The sequence below is a fragment of the Castor canadensis genome, chromosome 17 (genome assembly GCF_047511655.1).
Source record: "Castor canadensis chromosome 17, mCasCan1.hap1v2, whole genome shotgun sequence".
Taxonomy (NCBI): Eukaryota; Metazoa; Chordata; class Mammalia; order Rodentia; family Castoridae; genus Castor; species Castor canadensis.
The window spans coordinates 43,083,414-43,103,365 of NC_133402.1; the positions used below are offsets into that span (position 1 = coordinate 43,083,414).

At 39.3% G+C, this 19,952-nt stretch overlaps 1 protein-coding gene across 13 annotated transcripts in view; it reads right to left on the reverse strand.

Moving 5' to 3' along the window:
- The window catches only part of Ulk4 (unc-51 like kinase 4), a 548,798-nt gene that overhangs the window by 285,757 nt on the left and 243,089 nt on the right, over nt 1-19,952 (reverse strand). The window lies entirely within an intron of this gene.

The following is a 19,952-nucleotide window of genomic DNA, read 5'->3' on the forward strand; positions in this document are numbered from 1 at the left end:
TCTTAGCACAGACATAATGGCAGAAGTGACAACTGTACCAAATTAGGAAGAAGATGGGATAGCAATAATAATACTTATTAAAATATTCATGCAATGCCACCCAAATGATACAATAGATATTCTTTTAAAAATTCAAATTTCTAAAATAAAGAAGAAAAACCTTTAAAAGATCAAAACTGAGAAAAAAATTAAAATTCTCAAAGAACAAATGGGAGAAAAGACAAATTTCCTAGACAGAAATATTTCAAATAATTTATGTAAACATTCTGCCCCCAAGGAGGTAGACCTTCATTTCCTATCTTCTGTGCATCAGAAGAGCTTAGAAATTTGCTTACAAGGGGGAAGCGGAGAGCTTTACAGCAGAGCAGCCCAATGAGCCTCAGTCTCAAAACCAAGGATAACATTATCAAGGACAGGTCACATGGACTGCATGTGCCTTTGATACCACTTGGTAAGAGCAGCACTTCATCTCTGTGGGTTTCTTCCCAAAATCATGATGCCTGTCTCATGATGAGAAAAAGAAGATGGACACATTTGAATTGAAGACATTCCACAAAACCCTGGAACTACTCAAAACTGACAAGGTCATCCAAAACAAGCAAGGTCTAAGGAGACACAATGGCTGAGTGCAAATTCACCTTTTGGAGGGGACCCACAAAAGATAAAACACTGCAGAAAATGAGTGAAATGTGAATACAGTATCAGATCCTTCACTGTGACAAATTAACCACAGTAATGTAAGAATCAGTGAACTAGGTAAGGGCATACGGGAACTCACAATGCTGCCTTTGGGACACTTTTGTAAGTCTAAAGCCATACAAAAAAGAAAAGTCCTGGCTTTTTAAGCATTCAAAGAACTAGAATCCCCTAAAGATGAATCATAAACACATAGTTTCAGAGATGAACATTTTAAAATAAATGTTCACATTGAAACTATTCCAGGAATGGGGGAAGAAGGGATAAGGGATGGAGAGGGTGAATTCAACTATGATATATTGTAAGAACTTGTATAAGTATCAGATGGACACCCAATACAACAATAATACAATATTTTTAAAAATAAGAAAAACAAAAAAATAATAAAATTAGTTTTCTGTAAAGGACATACAAGTCTCTATACTTCATTTCAAATGGTAATGCTAGTACATGGTAACTTATGTATACATGAAAGCAGTGAGAATAACCACAAATACATGTATACAAAGAGATACATTCAAAACATGATAGATGACTGGACACTGTGGTACACTTCTGTAATCCAGCAACTTGGGAGGTGATGATCAGGAGGACTTTGGTTTGAGTCAAACCAGGGGAAAAAGTTAGCAAGATCACATCTCAACAAACAAGCTGGATATAGTAGCACATATCTATGATCCCAGTTATACAGGCGGCATAAGGAAGATCAAGGTCTGAGGCTGGCTCCAGGAAAAAAACCATAAAATCCTATCTGAAAAATAACTAAAACAAAAAGGGGCTGGGGGCTTGACTTGAGTGATAGAACACTTGCCTAGCAAGCATAAGGTGCTGAGTTCAAACCCCACTACCACCAAAAAGGGAAAACAACAACAACAGATAAACCCACATGAAATTCTAAAACAAAAAAAGCAAGAAAACAAATAAGTAAATAAAAATAGAAGACAATACCTTGACATGTCAATCATTACAATAAATACAAAAGGTCTAAATTCACTACTATAAAGACAGAGTCACAGAGTAGGTTAAGAGGAGAAAAAACAACCCAACTCCACAATGTCTACAAGAAACTCACTTAAAATATACTGATAAAAATAGGCTATACATTAAATGGATGGAAAAAGATATACTAAGCAAGTATTAATCAGAAGAAAACAAATATGGCTATACTGGTATCAGAAAAAAATGGAACTCAAAGAAAAGAAAATTACAGGAACCTAGAGAGACACCACATAAGAATGAAATGTTGGTAATAAAATCACATAATGATTCAGTTCACCAAGACGTCACAGAAACCCTGACTATGTGCAATCCAAGCAACAAAGCTGCAAAACACAGAAAGTACTAACGAATATGTAAGAAAAGAGACAGACAGAGCCAGGCTCATGATTGTAACCCCAGCTTCTTGGGAGGCTGAGACTGGGAGGATTGCCGTTTGAAATCAGCCTAGACAAAAAGTGAGCAAAACCCCAGTCTCAATCAAAAGCTGAATGCAGTAGTGCATGCCTGTCATCCCAAGCTATGCAGAAGGCTGAGATCAGGAGGATCATGGTTCCAAGTACCAGTCATGCCAGTGATAGTGGGTAGCATGAAACGGGGAGATCATGGGCCAGGCCAGCCTAGGGAAAAAGGGAGACCCTATCTCCAGAATAATCAGAGCAAAAAGGGTTGAAGATGTGGTTCAAGCAGTAAAATGAGTATCTATTAAGCACAAAGCCCTGAGTTCAAACACCAGTACAAGAAAAAAAAAAGAACAAGAAAAGAAGAAAAATTCATAATTATAGTTGAAGACTTTCCTAACCCTCTCTCCTCAACTGACAAAGTAACTAGAAAGAAAATCAGTTAGGATATAGAACAACTTAACAATACCTCAAATTAACATCTATACAATGCTCCAACGAGTAACAAGACAATACACATTCTTTTCAAGCATCTGCAGATTACAGGTAGAACATATCTGCAATAAACATGAATAGAAACAGGTGAAACAACCAAAAGATACCTAATAATTATGAGTCAGTAAGCATACATGAAACATATGGGCACTAAATACCCACCATAAAATGAACAGATAGGAATTCTTAAATATTCTGTACAAAAGAAGTTTAAATAAAGGCACACATTAATAACAATGACCAACCCTGTTGGTCATTCAATCTGCAGGCAATCTGGCTTACTCCTATAATCCTAGCCACTTTGGAGGCAGAGATCAGGAAGATCCTGGTGCAAGGCCAGCACAGGCAAAAAGTTAGCGAGACTCCATCTCAACAAATAAGGAGGGCATTGTGGCACATGCATGGGATCCCAGCTAGGCAGGAGGCATAGGTAGGAGGATCACAGTCCAAGGCTGGCCTGGGCAAAAACAAGAGACCTTATCCAAAAAGTAACTAAAAGCAAAAAAAAGGCTGGGCGCTCAAGTGGTAGAGTATATGCCTAGCAAACACAGACCCTGAGTTCAAACACCAGTACTGCCAAAAACTAAATAAACAAACAGTGTATTAAAAGGATGATCAAGTGACACTAATCCCTGGGATGCAGGATGGCTCAATGTATGCAAATATACATATATGCAAAAATACACCATATACCAGAGTGAAGTCTATCAATCACCTCAACAGACAAAGGAAAAAGCATTTGACAAAACGTGACATCCTTACATGGCAAAACCTATCATCACATTAGGAATAGAAACGTTGCACATGAATGTAACTAAGACCACAACGACAAGTCCACAGAAAACCCCACAGTCAACCCCTAAGATGAGGAACAATGCAACATCTGTTTAACACAGGACTAGAGAAAAAAAAAAAGAAATGAAATTCACCTAAGTTAGAAAGAAGCAAAACTGCCACTTTTTGCAGATGAAAAGCATTTCTAGAAGAACACTGTTGGAACTCATAATGAATTCAGTAAAGTTGTAGGATACAAAATTAGTATTTAAAACCCACTTGCACATCTATACACTAACAATGAGCTACATGAAAAGGTAGTAATTGCATTTATAATAAAATGAAGCATCAAACAATAAAAATGCATAGGTATACGTTTAGCCAAGGAGGTGTAACATATGTATTAAGATCATGGGGGATGGGCTCAGAAAAACACAAGTATGGAAAGATATTAGCAGACAGCTGTATGTATATGTATGTGTGTATAGGCAGGGGTGGCAGACATGAAATGTCCACCAACAGGGATTAGCTAATTAAATAATTCTAACACTAATCCAGGTGCAGTGACTCACACCTGTACAGCTACTCAGAATGTAGAGACTGGGACAATCATGGTTTGAGGCCAGCCTGAGCAAAAGGTAACAAGATCCAGTTTTGGCCAAGCCATATATAGTGATTCACTCCTCTAATCTCAGCTATTCAACAGGCACACAGAGGAAGACTACAGTCTGAGGATGGACCTAAGGAAAAATGTGAGACCCTATGTGAAAAAAGACTAAAGCAAAAAACAGACCGGGGTCATGGCTCAAGTGATGGAGTACCTACCTAGCAAGTCCAAGGTCCTGAGTTCAAAGCCAGTACCATCAAAAACAAACAAACAAAAATGATGCTAACAAAATGAGATATTATATGGTAATTAAACAGAATAAAGAGTGCACATGGGCACACATGCGCACACACACACACACACACACACACACCGCTGCTGTTGTGGATATTCTAAACTAAGATAAATAAAAACTGAATATTCAATTGAATTGAGCAAAAATGAGACAGACACATGTATGTAAAATAATGAAGATAACTTGCATCCACCGATAATCTGTAAAACTGAGACCTTCCCATGATATCTTACGCATTCCCAGATTGTTTAAGCTGACTGTAACTGTGTATTACTTTTGTTATCTAAAAAAATTCCACATAGTCACTTGCCCTTATTGGCTTTGCATCACAGTCTTTCTCCAATTTGGTACTACTGATAAATCCAAAATGCAATTTCACTTGCTAGCACTATTTAAAAAGCTTGACTTTCCCCATAAATCTGTAAACTGATTTAGGGCATGGAATCTCCTGGCTCAGTTGAAAATCCTTCACAGTCCCTGGTAAGCACATAAATTCAGCTTCCTGTTCATCCAAGAAAACAAGAGCAAAAGCATCAAAGGTTAAGTGCTAAGAGATGTTTGATGGTTTGTTTAGTCAAAAGTAACTTTACACTGACATTTCTACTTCCTTAAAAAGTAGGTATTCTCAGGTGTTTTGTTCATGACTAAACTTTATATGATCAATGTTACTGAAGAATTTTGGAAAAAATTCTGTCAGTGGTTGCATATACACAATGTACAATCACTGATTTTCTACTCGGCTATTCCAGGGACTCATTGCCTTAATTTAATCAGGAGTCATGTCACTTTGCTCCATCTAAGGCCCCATAATGCACAGGGTTTTGGCCTGACTACAGAAAGAAGTGCATTTTTAACACCAATCTAAAACCCAAATGCCTGGTGGCCAGTGCCTGGGCCCTGCCTCATAGCCCAGTTAGGGAAGTGGAGCAGAAACACCCACTGTAGCCGAGCCTCAGGGCAGACATGGTGTGCTGATGAGCACTGGGCCTTCCTGCTCTGTCATCTTCCAATTCTTTACTTATTCAAGAGGAAAAACTCCCAATGCCAAACGCCTACAATCTTGGAAAATACACTACTTTCTATCCTATCACAGACCTGCTTCTCTCCTAGTCTTTCAAACTAGACTTCTTTAGACAGTAGGAAGAGTGAATGCTATTTTTATCCTTAAGTGGAGTCTGAAACTTAGAGCAGAACTAGAGGCAAGAATGACACTGACTGTGCTACTCAGAGTTCCATTACCACTATAGATATCTGTGATAAGTCAACTTAAAAGGAGGAAAAACTGACTGTGGCTCAAGGGCCATTGCTTTTGGGTCTATGGTGGGGCGTAGCATCATGGTGGGAGGGTGTAGTGGTTTAAAGCTAAAAGCCAGGAGAGACAGAAAAAGATTGGGTGGCGGAGACAGAGAGAGAACCACATACTCTCAATATTCCCTTTCATGGCACACTCCCAATGACAAAACTTCCTCCAAATAGCCCCCACCTCTTTTTTTTTTATTCATATGTGCATACAATGTTTGGGTCATTTCTCCCCCCTTCTCCCCACCCCCTTCCTTACCCCCGCAACCCCTCGCTACCAGGCAGAAACTATTTTGCCCTTATTTCTAATTTTGTTGAAGAGCGAGTATAAGCAATAATAGGAAGGAACAAGGGTTTTTGCTGGTTGAGATAAGGATAGCTATACAGGGAGTTGACTCGAATTAATTTCCTGTGCATGTGTGTTAACTTCTAGGTTAATTCTTCTCAAACTAACCTTTTCTCTAGTTCCTGGTCCCCTTCTCCTATTGGACTCAGTTGCTTTAAAGTATCTGCATTAGTTTCTCTGCGTTGAGGGCAACAAATGCTATCCAGTTTTTTAGGTGTCTTACCTATCCTCATACCTCCCTTGTGTGCTCTTGCTTTATCATGTGATCAAAGTCCAATCCCCTTGTTGTGTTTGCCCTTGATCTAATGTCCACATATGAGGGAGAACATATGATTTTTGGTCTTTTGGGCCAGGCTAACCTCACTCAGAATGATGTTCTCCAGTTCCATCCATTTACTAACAAATGATAAGATTTCATTCTTCTTCATAGCTGCATAAAATTCCATTGTGTATAAATACATTTTCTTAATCCATTCGTCAGCAATGGGGCATCTTGGCTATTTCCATAACTTGGCTATTGTGAATAGTGCCGCAATAAACACGGGTGTGCAAGTGCCTCTGGAGTAACCTGTGTCACATTCCTTTGGGTATATTCCCAAGAGTGGTATTGCTGGATCATATGGTAGATCTATGTTTAGATTTTTAAGAAGCCTCCAAATTTTTTTCCAGAGTGGTTGTACTAATTTGCATTCCCACCAACAGTGTAAAAGGGTTCCTTTTTCCCCCGCATCCTCGCCAACACCTGTTGGTGGTGGTATTGCTGATGATGGCTATTCTAACAGGGGTGAGGTGGAATCTTAGTGTGGTTTTAATTTGCATTGCCTTTATGGCTAGAGATGGTGAGCATTTTTTCATGTGTTTTCTGGCCATTTGAATTTCTTCTTTTGAGAAAGTTCTGTTTAGTTCACTTGCCCATTTCTTTATTGGTTCATTAGTTTTGGGAGAATTTAGTTTTTTAAGTTCCCTGTATATTCTGGTTATCAGTCCTTTGTCTGATGTTTAGCTGGCAAATATTTTCTTCCACTCTGTGGGTGTTCTCTTCAGTTTAGAGACCATTTCTTTTGTTGAGCAGAAGCTTTTTAGTTTTATGAAGTCCCATTTATCTATGCTGTCTCTTAGTTGCTGAGCTGTAGCCCCCACCTCTTAAGGGTTCCTCCAATTCTAAACAGCATCATAGCTGTGGACCAAGGCTTAGCACATGGGCTTTGGGGGAGCCAAGCCATAGCAATGATAAAACTTTAGATTCCACTGCTTTAGGAGAAACTCTGTGACACATTTGCAATATGTGCCTTGTGAATGGCCAAAAACATTCTAAGCTTTATTTTAGCTTTTTCTCACTGGAACAATACATGGTTTTTATCTTAATAAAGGCAACATTCTTTCAAACCAGTTGGGCTGATCATGCAGAATCTAATTATGCTTTGGCCCTTATGGCTAACATAAGTTTATTTTCTTTAGTTTGGCTCACTCATTCAGCTAGCATGGTACTGTTGAGATTAAAGCCATTGTTCAGTTGCTATATTACCCTTCATTCAATTCAGTATAAACAGATTGTATCTTACCTATAAAAAGTTAATTTCTAAATACAAAGTTATGGCACAAGCTACCAAAGCTGGATTTGAACAAATCCATATCCATCTCACCCCCAAAAAGCCAACAGTACATGCTTTAAGGGCAATATGTGTTAGCTATATGTAAAGCCATCTTTGTACACAAAAGAAGTTTGTTATACAGCTCCACATGCAAGCCACAAAAAGCTCCAAATGGCTACAAATGTGAGTTAAGAATGAGATTTATCTTCTCAATCTAAAAGGTATTCTCTGCATAAATTTCAAAGTATCCCAGGGTTCCATGGCTCATGCCTATAATTCCAGCTACATGGGAGGAAGAGATAGGAGAACTGAGCTTCAAGACCAGTCTGGACAAAAAAAGGTAGCAAGACCCTATGTTAAAGAATAAGCTGTGTGTACATGCCTGTAGTTCTAGCTATTCAGGAGGCATAATAGGTAAGAGGATCTCAGACTAATGCCATCCAGGGCAAAAAGCACCAAATTCTATCTTTTAAAAATAACTAAAGCAGGGCTGGTAGAGTGGCTCAAGTGGTAGAGTGCCCACAAAGCATGAGGCCCTGAGTTTAAACCCCAGTATCACCATAGATAGATAGATAGACAGACAGATAAAGCAAAAAGTGTTGGAAGTGTGGCTCAAGTGATAGAGAAACTACCTATCAAGTGCAAGGTCCTGAGTTCAAACCCCAGCATAACAACCACGAAAAAAAAAATTTAATCGAATCTTGCTATTTAAAATTTTTTTTGCTATGTGCATAGTACAATCTTAGCAGCATGTTGGATGTAAGTGTACAGGTTTTTATAATAATGAGGTACTAATTAACATATTCCAAGAACCAACTCACATTAACTGAGTTGCAAGCAGAGTAAAACAAAGCAATTTTAGAAGCATGATGGATGCACAGAACTGAGAACCTTCTTGGTGGGCAGTGCAGCCACCAATGTACCCTGCCTTTGTATCTCATGGATTAAATCCTTTAGGCTGCAGGGGTCCATGAAGAAATGCTTTTCTAAAGACATGGCTGACCTGAAAGATTTACTAAAGCTTGCTTCCCCTGCCATCTTCAGAATTGTTAAAACAATATAATTGTCAGACTAGTGTCTTGCTAATCACATTTTTATTGTTAACATTTGCCACTGAAATTGCTCTTGAATTGTTTGTTTTGGAACAGACAAATAAAATATCATGACAGCAATATTTTGGCACATATTGGAAAATCTGCCATGAATAAAGATTTTTTTCCAATAAAATAGGGTTTGCCTATATTACTTGACATTAAAAGGATTTATTGAAGTAGCCAAAGCATAAACCACTGAAATAAAATGAGAGATTAGAGTTATAGCAACATTCAAAGGTAGATACATCCAAATTCACATTTAAGACACATTTTAAAGCAACTTCTATACTTTGCGAGGTGAAAAAAAAAGTTCTTCATCCTGTTCGCCTGGCAATTCTGCACTCAAAGCCAAGTCACTGACTCTTCTGATGGTTCACATTCTTCAGGAAGCTGCATTAGACAGAGCCAGGCTGCCTTAGAGCTGTGGACCCAGAGGACAGTGTCTGCTGGGAACCAGTTCAGCTTAATCCAGTGGTGCTGCCTGAGCCTCCAATATCTGCCAACGTAAAGCCTGTGCTGCCCATGGAAGCACAGAGTTCTCACCCAGGAACAGGTGTACTCTACCAGGCAAGCAGCATCCTGCTCTCCACCAGCACATGCTGTTAGCTCTCCTGGGACCTCAGATGAGACCCCAGAGACCAGTTCTGCTTTCTGGGCTGTCTTCCCACAGTAAAGGTGGCTGGTCTCAAAGCCTCCTGATGGAGACAACTTTCCCTTTTGCCCTCCTCTAGTGATGCAAGAAGCACGGACACTCCAGTGTGCAGTACAGGCTCACAATAGGCCCTGTTCTCCTCAAGTCCCAAATCAGTGCTGCTCAGTCTGTCCCCTCAGCACATATACCTCCTACCACATAGGGGTTTTAGAAGTTTGGGGGTTTTGTTTGGTTTGCTGGCTGCCTGCCTGCCAAGTAGAGGAGGCTATCTGATTTTGAAACGCATAAATTATTCTGAAAGCCATGTGTGAAATAACCACAGTAGAAAGCCCTGCTGGGTTCACTCCAAACTATCTTTAGCCTCCCTCCCTATCATATCTCCATAGTCTCTGCTGCATGTGCTTAGGCACATTTAAGGACATAGCCTTCCCATCTTCAGGTGAGTGCTTCCCCTTGCTCAAGACAACTCCTCCTTTCCCTTTAGTTCCAAGGTTACTTCTATGACACACCATCCTTCCACTCAGCAGCTGTCACCCCATCCTCTGAGGTCCTCCCTACTATACGTCCCTCTAAACAGCTCCAACATGCACCTGCCCATGGATGCATACATGTACAAATGGCCAGCTCACTATAAGGTTATGTAGAAGAGCCCACACAAGCCATCCACCCAGGAGGAAGTGGGCAGTTACAACTACAGATTACTTTTTTTAATTTCCAGAATAAGAAAAATTACTTTCAAAGGAATATTTTGCTTTGGTAGTAGTGGTACCAGGGTTTGAACACAGGCTTCAAACCCTCTATCACTTGAGCCACTCTGCCAGCCTAGAAAAATTACTTTCAATGGGTTATTTAACCAGTTTGAAGGCATCCTTAGAGCTCCTGGCTTCCCACACAACTCCCCTTCTCCCTTTACTGACAATGGCATCCATGCCTGCAAGAAAAGCAGAGAAGCTGCCAGCAATACCTGTCCCACAGAAGAGACAGGTGGACTTTCATAATGAAAAACATCTAAAAGAGCTGGTTGCCAGTGGCTCATATCTGTAACCCTAGCTATTTGAGGGGATGGGGTGGGGGCTGAGATTGGAAGGATCACAGTTCCAGTCCAGCCCAGGAAACAAAAAGTTTACAAGACCCCAACTCAAAAGAAAAAAAAAAAAAGCTGGGCATGATGTCATGTGCCAGTCATTCCAGGTACAGACTAAACATAAACTAGGAGGATCATAGTCAAAGTCAGCCTGAAAAAAAGTGAGGTCCTATCTTCAAAATAACCAGAGCAAAAAGGGCTTGCGGTATAGCTCAAGTAGCAGAGTACCTCCCTAGCAAATGAAAAGGCCTGAATTTAAACCTCAATACCACCAGCAAAAAAAAAAAAAAAAAAAAAAAAAAAAAAAAACCAGAAGATGCTCTGTTGATAAAAGTCTATCACATGAGGAGCTCTGGAAGAGAAGAAAAGTCACAAAGAGCCTTACAGTACCCAGCCCAGAAGCAAGCCTTAAGTCCACTGCATCAACAGCTATGGACAGAATAAAGGAAAGAGTCATCAAGGGATCACAGTAGACCCCCACTGGAATGAGTCAAAGGCTTGTGTTACTGTTCTGTTAATGGGTGGCTAGAAGGCACGAGTAGTTACATGCACACAGGGCCCACACATACTCTCATTATACCTGTGCCAATAAAATCATTGCTAGAAGCCACCACGTACACACCAGATACCACCCAGGCCCTAGAACTTAGCAACCAAACCGAACAGAAGTGCAGGCTTGACTCTAGGAAGCCATCGGTTCTAAGAGGCACCATTATTTTATCAAGCACTAAGAAAGAGAAATGTTGCCAACTAAACTATGACATGGTTACTTCAAATTTTTATTTTCTTTTTACTGAAAGAGCTCTTAGATTTATTCAGACACAGATTTTTATAATATATCACTCTCAGGCATTTATAAAAAGGAAAACAGAAGTGAAATAGATTGGTTAAACCAATGACAACCAGGTCATCTGGCTGAAAGTAACTGCAAAATGCCATTGATTTGGAAGCATACCTCAGTTTCAGAAACGTTAAAATCTGAAAAAAAGAGTCCATCATGGAATCAATAAAATGCTGTATAATGCATAGCTAGGTGACAAAAATTTCAAAAGGACAAGGTAATAGTTCATAAGATAACTGATACAAAGACATTTCATTGATTAAAAATGTATTTATGTAGAGAAAAATGCTAAGATTATTTAACTCAGAAAAGACAAAAGCAGAATAAGAATTTAATAATGTTCTTCAAGGAGGATTCCAAGATGGCGGCTAGAGGCAGGAAGCAGAAAGCGACCCTCCTATAGTAAAATCTTGGAGAAACGCTGGAGACACACTTTGCAGGCATAATCACCAAGAAAAGGCATAACGTTGACCCCTCCACATCTCCAGCCGGTGCAGAGAATCTCCACTTCACGTTAAATGGAGAAACGAGGAGGGCCTCCGGGGCCGCCAGTGGCCGGCGCCCATACTGCTTGGGAAGACGCGGACCAGCTTACTGTTGATTACTACACTAACACTCCCTGTTTATACCTTTGAAACTCTCTTGTATGATACCTTGTTCTGCTTTCTCCCTCTTGTCTGTATATTTGTTTTCCCCTTTTCTTTAACTTCTTGCTTTCGATCTCAGCTCACCCTTCCATTCTAAATATTACCATTGTTATTATTACAACCTAGAAAATGCTTAATTGCACACAGTACAGGGACAGTAACAACACCAAGGACAATGACGGGAAGACAGAAAAAACAGGGAAACCAGTTTCCCCACAACAAAAAATTAGTACAGGAACCAGAGGGGAATGAAGAGAACAGAAACTCAGATCCAGACACCAAAAAAATGAAGATAAACTATGTCAAAGGACCCAATGAGGCCCACAAGAATAATTTAAAAGAAGACATACTACAAGTACTCAATGAGAATTTTATAGAGATGATACTGGATAGGGTCAACCAAAATGTACAGGAGACACTCAAGAAATTCCAAGACAATAAAAATAGAGAATTTGAAAAAGCAAAAGAAGAAATAAAGGAAACCATAGAAGCACTGTATAAACACCAAAGTGAAAGAGAAAACACAATGAATAAATGGATAAATGAACTCAGGACAAAAATAGACAACAATAAAGAAGAACACTGCCAGGATATGGAAAACCTCAGAAAAAAGAACGAAACAGAACTGCAAAACAAAACGGAAGGCCAATCCAGCAGAATAGAACAAACAGAAGACAGAATCTCAGAACTTGAAGATGAAATGGTAATTAAAGGAAAAACCGAAGAACTATTAATTAAACAACTCAAGACCTGTGAAAAGAAAATGCAACAACTCACCGACTCCATCAAAAGACCGAACTTGAGAATCATGGGCATCGAAGAAGGAGAAGAGGTGCAAGCGAAGGGAATGCGTAATATATTCAACAAAATAATAACGGAAAATTTCCCAAATCTAGAGAAAGATATTCCCATACAGATGCACGAGGCCTCCAGGACACCAAACAGACCAGATCAAAATAGAACTACTCCACGACATATCATCATTAAAACAACAAGTTCAGAAACTAAGGAAAGAATATTGAAGGCTGCAAGAGAGAAAAAACAAGTAACATACAAAGGTAAACCCATCAAAATCACAGCAGACTTCTCAACAGAAACATTAAAAGCAAGAAGAGCGTGGGGTGAGATCTTCCGGGCACTGAATGAAAATAACTTCAACCCCAGGATACTCTACCCAGCAAAGCTATCATTCAAAATAGATGGAGCAATAAAAGTCTTCCATGATAAGCAGAAACTAAAACAATATGTGACCACAAAGCCACCATTACAAAAGATTCTGCAAGGGATCCTGCACACAGAAAGTGACACCCAACTTAACCATGAAAAGGCAGGCAGCACCAAACCACAGGATAAGAAAAAGCAAGACAGTAGAGAATAACATCAAGTTAGGTACACACAATCAAACCTTCAAACAACTAAGACAACTAAATGGCAGGAATCACCACATACCTATCAGTACTAACGCTTAATGTTAATGGGCTTAATTCACCCATCAAAAGACACAGTTTGACAAAATGGATTAAAAAAGAAGATCCAACAATTTGTTGCTTACAGGAGACTCATCTCACCGACAGAAATAAGCATATGCTTAGGATGAAAGGCTGGAAGAAGATTTACCAAGCCAATGGCCCCCGAAAACAAGCAGGAGTAGCAATACTTATCTCTGACAAAGTAGACTTCAAACCTACATTGATCAAACGAGATAAAGAAGGACATTCCATACTAATAAAAGGGGAAATAGACCAAAAGGAAATAATAATCATCAATCTGTATGCACCCAATGTCAACGCACCCAATTTCATCAAACATACCCTGAAAGACCTAAAAGCATATATAAACGCCAACACAGTGGTTGTGGGAGACTTTAACACTCCATTATCATCAATAGATAGGTCATCCAAACAAAAACTCAATAAAGAAATCCAAGATCTAAAATATGCAATAGATCAAGTGGACCTAGTAGATGTCTACAGAACATTTCATCCAACCTCTACACAATATACATTCTTCTCAGCAGCCCAAGGAACCTTCTCCAAAATAGATCATATCCTAGGGCACAAAGCAAGCCTCAGCAAATATAAGAAAATAGAAATACCGTGCATACTATCTGACCACAATGCAGTAAAAGTAGAACTCAACAACAAAAGTAAAGACAAAAAACATGCAAACTGCTGGAAACTAAATAACTCATTACTTAATGAAGAATGGATCATCGATGCAATAAAAGAGGAAATTAAAAAGCTCCTGGAAGTCAATGAAAATGAAAACACAACCTACTCGAACCTATGGGACACAGCTAAGGCAGTCTTGAGAGGAAAGTTTATAGCCATGAGTGCATATATTAAAAAGTTTGAAAGATCCCAAATCAATGACCTAATGATACATCTCAAACTCCTAGAAAAACAAGAACAAGCAAATCCCAAAACAAATAGAAGGAGAGAAATAATAAAAATAAGAGCTGAAATCAACGAAATAGAAACCAAAAAAACCATACAAAGAATTAATGAAACAAAAAGTTGGTTCTTTGAAAAAATAAACAAGATCGATAGACCCCTGGCAAACCTGACTAAAATGAGGAGAGAAAAGACCCAAATTAGTAGAATTAGGAATGCAAAAGGGGAGATAACAACAAACACCATGGAAGTCCAGGAAATCATCAGAGACTACTTTGAGAACCTATATTCAAATAAATTTGAAAATCTAAAAGAAATGGACAGATTTCTAGATACATATGATCATCCAAAACTGAACCAAGAGGAAATTAATCACCTGAATAGACCTATAACACAAAATGAAATTGAAGCAGCAATCAAGAGTCTCCCCAAAAAGAAAAGTCCAGGACCTGATGGATTCTCTGCTGAATTCTATCAGACCTTTAAAGAAGAACTGATACCAACCCTCCTTAAACTGTTCCACAAAATAGAAAGGGAAGGAAAACTGCCAAACACATTTTATGAAGCCAGTATTACACTTATCCCAAAACCAGGCAAAGATATCTCCAAAAAGGAGAACTATAGGCCAATCTCCTTAATGAACATTGATGCAAAAATCCTCAACAAAATAATGGCAAACCGAATTCAGCAACACATCAAAAAGATTATTCACCACGACCAGGTAGGCTTCATCCCAGGGATGCAGGGGTGGTTCAACATACGAAAATCAATAAACGTAATAAACCACATTAACAGAAGCAAAGACAAAAACCACTTTATCATCTCAATAGATGCAGAAAAAGCCTTTGATAAGATCCAACATCATTTCATGATAAAAGCTCTAAGAAAACTAGGAATAGAAGGAAAGTTCCTCAACATTATAAAAGCTATATATGACAAACCTACAGCCAGCATTATACTTAATGGAGAAAAACTAAAACCATTCCCTCTAAAATCAGGAACCAGACAAGGATGCCCACTATCTCCACTCCTATTCAACATCGTACTGGAATTCCTAGCCAGAGCAATTAGGCAAGAAGAAGGAATAAAAGGAATACAAATAGGTAAAGAAACTGTCAAAATATCCCTATTTGCAGACGACATGATCCTATACCTTAAAGACCCAAAAAACTCTACTCAGAAGCTTCTGGACACATTCAATAGCTATAGCAAGGTAGCAGGATATAAAATCAACATAGAAAAATCATTAGCATTTCTATACACTAACAATGAGCAAACGGAAAAAGAATGTATGAATACAATTCCATTTACAATAGCCTCAAAAAAAATCAAATACCTAGGTGTAAACCTAACAAAAGATGTGAAAGACCTCTACAAGGAAAACTATACACTTCCGAAGAAAGAGATTGAGGAAGACTATAGAAAGTGGAGAGATCTCCCATGCTCATGGATTGGTAGAATCAATATAGTAAAAATGTCTATACTCCCTAAAGTAATCTACATGTTTAATGCAATTCCCATCAAAATTCCAATGACATTCATTAAAGAGATTGAAAAACCTACCATGAAATTTATATGGAAACACAAGAGGCCACGAATAGCCAAGGCAATACTCAGTCAAAAGAACAATGCAGGAGGTATCACAATACCTGACTTCAAACTATATTACAAAGCAATAACAATAAAAACAGCATGGTACTGGCACAAAAACAGACATGAAGACCAGTGGAACAGAATAGAGGACCCAGAGATGAAGCCACACAACTATAAGCAACTTATCTTTGACAAAGGAGCTAAAAATATACGATGGAGAAATAGCAGCCTCTTCCACAAAAACTGCTGGGAAAACTGGTTAGCAAAAAACTGAAACTAGATCCATGTATATCACCCTATACCAAGATTAACTCAAAATGGATCAAGGATCTTAATATCAGACCCCAAACTCTTAAGTTGATACAAGAAAGAGTAGGAAATATCTGGAGTTAGTAGGTATAGGTAAGAACTTTCTCAATGAAACCCCAGCAGCACAGCAACTGAGAGATAGCATAGATAAATGGGACCTCATAAAACTAAAAAGCTTCTGTTCATCAAAAGAAATGGTCTCTAAACTGAAGAGAACACCCACAGAGTGGGAGAAAATATTTGCCAATTATACATCAAAGGACTGATAACCAGAATATACAGGGAACTTAAAAAACTAAATTCTCCCAAAACTAATGAACCAATAAAGAAATGGGCATGTGAACTAAACAGAACTTTCTCAAAAGAAGAAATTCAAAAGGCAAAAAAACACATGAAAAAATGCTCACCATCTCTAGCAATAAAGGAAATGCAAATGAAAACCACGCTAAGATTCCACCTCACCCCTGTTAGAATAGCCATCATCAGCAACACCACCACCAACAGGTGTTGGCGAGGATGCGGGGAAAAAGGAACCCTCTTACACTGTTGGTGGGAATGTAGACTAGTACAACCACTCTGGAAAAAAATTTGGAGGCTACTTAAAAAGCTGGACATCGATCTACCATTTGATCCAGCAATACCACTCTTGGGGATATACCCAAAAGACTGTTACTCCAGAGGCACCTGCACATCCATGTTTATTGCGGCACTATTCACAATAGCCAAGTTATGGAAACAGCCAAGATGCCCCAGCACTGACGAATGGATTAAGAAAATGTGGTATCTATACACAATGGAATTTTATGCAGCCATGAAGAAGAACGAAATGTTATCATTCGCTGGTAAATGGATGGAATTGGAGAACATCATTCTGAGTGAGGTTAGCCTGGCCCAAAAGACCAAAAATCGTATGTTCTCCCTCATATGTGGACATTAGATCAAGGGCAAACACAACAAGGGGATTGGACTATGAGCACATGATAAAAGCGAGAGCACACAAGGAAGTGAGGATAGGTAAGACACCTAAAAAACTAGCTAGCATTTGTTGCCCTTAACGCAGAGAAACTAAAGCAGATACCTTAAGGCAACTGAGGCCAATAGGAAAAAGGGAACAGGTACTAGAGAAAAGGTTAGATCAAAAAGAATTAACCTAGAAGGTAACACCCACGCACAGGAAATCAATGTGAGTCAATGCCCTGTATAGCTATCCTTATCTCAACCAGCAAAAACCCTTGTTCCTTCCTATTATTGCTTATACTCTCTCTACAACAAAATTAGAAATAAGGGCAAAATAGTTTCTGCTGGGTATTGAGGGGGGGAGAGGGAGGGGGCGGAGTGGGTGGTAAGGGAGGGGGTGGGGGCAGTGGGGAGAAATGAACCAAGCCTTGTATGCACATATGAATAATAAAAGAAAAATGAAAAAAAAAATAAAAAAATAAAAACTGGCAAGACAGACAAAAAAAAATAAAATAAAATAATGTTCTTCAGGAGCATCAAAGTGCTGTCCCCTAAAGCAGAGATTTCAACATCTCCTCTTTAAAACAATCTCATCATGGAGTTGCTCTGCTTGGAGGAAGAATATAGTCCCAGACATGCTTGGGCTCAGGACGGGCTCAGGACCAGCTAACTCCTGACCTAGAGTAGGTGTCACCTTTGACTCACTCCCCATGATGGCCATGACCAGGGTTTAAATCTTGATACTAATCAATTAAACATTCACTGTAGTGTAAAATATGAAGCATTTGCTAGGAGTTCAGACATGAAGGTTAATCAAGTAACCTACAAGAAAGAATTTTCTAGATTGGGATTTCACACCCTGAGATGACGGCCAAAGGACAGAGTGAGAAATTTTATTTTTTAAAACTGACATTTTTCACATTAATAGGTTTGACCCAGTGCTCATTCTTACGTCTGTACCAACCAAATAGTTTCACATGTCTCTTTGAATCAAGGTCCCTTTCTACCTGGGAATTGAACTGAGATGACTAGAGGTTCCCATACACTTCAAATTACTACAACCCTCTCCACTATGCACTATCATGTTTGCTAGTAAGTTGGGTCAGTGTTTCCTATATTCTATAGTTAGGAATTCTCCCTTGCATGTTTTCAAATGGAATTGGAACGAGAGAAGGTTTTTCTCACAAGGAAAACATCTGTAGGGTTTCTCTCCAGGGTGAGCACTTTAACATAGAATGAGAACTTTCTGCCAGCTACTGAAGGAGCTGAATTGACCTTAACAGGTTAGAAGCCCATTTGCCAAGCAAGAAAATGAGTCATATCTATCCATGAAGGCCCCTTCTATCTCTAGCTCATCTACACCACCAGTCTTTTCAAATGTGGTTGTTTTGGACAGCTTGAGTTCTTGATCCATGCCAACCATATGGCCAAACTCAGTAGTACGCTGTATCCGTTGTCCTCCAAAACAAAGCTAACCCCATAACAAATCAGCAAGCAGTACATCCTTGTGAAGACACACAGATATGCATACGACTTGGCAACATTTTAAAAATCCGGTAGGCAGCTCTTGATCACATTCATTTCTCTCCTTTTTCTCCATTCCCTCTGACCCTGCCTCTAAAATCCCCATTTAGTTTTTAAGCAATTCAATCCAGGCTCTCCCACTGTCATGGCAGCTGTGTCATCTAGTTACTGGTGCCATGCATTGGGAACACTACCCATTTCCAACCCTACTCTTTATTCAATGCAGATAACTCTGCATTAGTTACTTTTGAGCACTATGACCAACACCTGAGAAAAACAACTTAAAAGAAAGAATTACTCATTTGGGCTCACAGTTTCAGAGATTTCAGACAATGGTTGGGTCTCACTGTGAGGCAGACCATCATGGGGGCAGGGATATAAGTAGGAGACTGTTCACCTCATGATGGTCAGGAAGTGAAGAGGACAACAGGAAGGGGCCAGGGAAAAGATATCTCCCAAAGGTCCTCCCCCAATGACTCACTTGCTGTAGCTAGGTCCCACCTCTTAAAGTTTCCAGGGCCTCCCAATATAGCGCCACTAGCCAGCAACCAAGCCCCAAACACATGAGTCTTTTGAGGAAGATACTTCATGTTCAAACCACAACAAACTCCGTGCTATGGCATGAACATATCCCCTCTAAAATTCAAGTGTTGTCTATGTGACAGTAGTATGACATGGGGCTGTTAAGAAGTGAGAAGGTCATGTTCACTCATCCTCCACACAGGCAGCTTCTTGCTCTCTTGCCTTTCCAACCTTCTAGCCTGTAAGGAGAGAGCAGTAAGGCACTCACAAGGTACCACATGCTGCCATCTTGCTTTTGGAATTTTCAACCTTTGGAACTGTGAGAAGTAAGTTTCTGTTCTTTACAGATTATGCAGTTAGTAATATTCTGTTTTATCAGTACAGGCATACCAAGACCCTCAAACAAACTCAACCAGGTCCCTGAAACAGAAAGGATGATCTGCAGCCATGAAGAGTGACGTTTTTACCACATGGTCACAGAGCATATGAGACTCACTGACTGATATTTAAGGTGACTAAGAAAAGTTATTCTACATGTAGAAGGTTACTGAACTACCGCAGCTAATGGTCCCTTGTTAACCAAGGCAAGTCAGATTGATGTGGCTGGAAGTGTCCCCAGCTTTGTGTCTTGTGCTGTCACTAAGCTACAGAGGTAAAGTTCTGTGGAAAAGGGGACAACACATCCAGGTACACGAGAACCTTCTTTGGACAAGGGCACTCCTTCTCTATAATCACCAATGAAATTTTCAGCCTAATTCTCAGATCTAGGGAGGAATGTAAAAATAGGGATTTATCAGAAACAAAGAAAGCCCATTTTATTCTCCTCACAGAGGAA